Genomic DNA, 1,604 nt, shown 5'->3' on the forward strand with positions numbered 1-1,604 from the left:
CTGGAAGCTTGTATTTACATTTTAAGTGTATCTGGTGAGTGGGCTGGAGACCTCGTCTGGGCTGGGGAAAAAAAAGCCCTTCGGTTCTTTTAGTCTCTCCTCTTCCTTTTTTCTCCGGTTTCTCATCACTCCACGCAGGTAGGGGCTGAAAATGAAATCGACAATGATCAGTTTGCGGGGTCTGGGAAAGTTTTTTTTTAAAGAGGAGAAAAGGTAAAAAAAAAAAAAAAGGAAAAAAAACCTGGGGGAGGTTGGGGGAATTGAATGAATAAAAAGGGGAAGGAAGGCGGATCCACGTGGTTTAATCGGAGACAGACAGAGATCCCATTGTTCAAAATCAATTTTAAGAAAAAAAAAAAAAGACAGGGCGAAGGGGCAGGGACGCTGGGGGAAAGTAGCGGCGGAGCCGGGCACTTTGCAGCCGGGATCGGAAGGATCGGCTGAGCCGCACGCTCGGGGAGGGGCCGGGAAGAGTGTCGGTCACCATTAAAGTTTTTATTTTTCGTGTCTGTGCGAGCAGGTGTTTGGGGCCGGGGGCCGGCTCTATTTGCGCCACCACCCTCCCACCCTTATGTGGGGGGCAGCCAACCCTAAGGGATTCGGCTAGAGCCCGAGGTCGGAACCCCCAAGCTGGAGCGGAATTGGGGACTCAGGCGGGGGGTGGAGAGAACTGCATTTGAGTGGGCTTGGGGAGGGGGGTGCGGAGACAAAAGCAGCAGGTGGGGCCGCCGCGGAGGGGGTAGGTCCTTCACCAAGGTGCCAAAAGGGGGTCTTTGAAGTGTCCCAAAGCCTTCTCTAATTAAAACCTCGGGGATCAGAGACTTCCTTTTTCTTTCCCTTTACTTTTTGGGGACCTGGCTGCAATTATGATGCGATGTAGGCAAACCTAACTTGAGGATGGGCCCGGGGGGGGGTCTCCATTTTTTTCTTTCCCTGAGCGGATTGCAGTCGGGGACCTGGGCTCCCGTGCGGGATTCCCCGGAGGAGGCGCGCCGGGGCCCAGGAGAGGCGCGATTTCCTCCCGGCTCGCCCCCTCTCCGCCCACCCCGCGGCCGCCACTTTGGGGAGGGCAGGGGAGGAAGTGGAGGCCGGTGGCTCGGCTGGCTCCCCTCCCCCCGCGCAGTTTATAACCCGTCCATTGTGCGCCGCTGCCCCGTGTCTCCTCCAGCGCGACCATGCCCAGGAAGAAGGCGGCGGCGGCCTGGGAGGAGCCGAGCTCGGGCAACGGCACGGCCCGTGCCGGGCCCAGGAAGCGCGGTGGCCCGGCCGGCAGGAAGCGCGAGCGGCCCGAGCGCTGCAGCAGCAGCAGCGGCGGCGGCAGCAGCGGCGACGAGGACGGCCTGGAGCTCGACGGGGCCCCCGGAGGGGGCAAGCGCGCGGCGCGGCCGGCGGCAGCCAAGGCGGGCGGCGCGGCCGTGGTCATCACCGAGCCTGAGCACACCAAGGAGCGCGTCGTGAGTGCGGGGCCGGGGCAGGGGGCCGGGGGGCAAGGGCCGCGGCACGTCACCGCGCGCGTCCTGACCGGGGGCGGCGGGGCCGGCGCAGGCCGCGGGCTGAATCATCGCCGCCGCCACCGCATAACAAAAGGGCGCGGGGCAGGCGCG

At 62.8% G+C, this 1,604-nt stretch overlaps 1 pseudogene; it reads left to right on the forward strand.

Annotated features, from left to right (window-relative positions):
* The first annotated feature begins 6 nt into the window (after nt 1-6).
* Nucleotides 7-1,454, forward strand: LOC114891156 (annotated as a pseudogene).
* The last annotated feature ends 150 nt before the right edge of the window (nt 1,455-1,604 follow it).

This window comes from Monodon monoceros, unplaced genomic scaffold (assembly GCF_005190385.1).
Source record: "Monodon monoceros isolate NGI ecotype Baffin Bay Population unplaced genomic scaffold, NGI_Narwhal_1 Contig7118_ctg1, whole genome shotgun sequence".
Lineage (NCBI taxonomy): Eukaryota > Metazoa > Chordata > Mammalia > Artiodactyla > Monodontidae > Monodon > Monodon monoceros.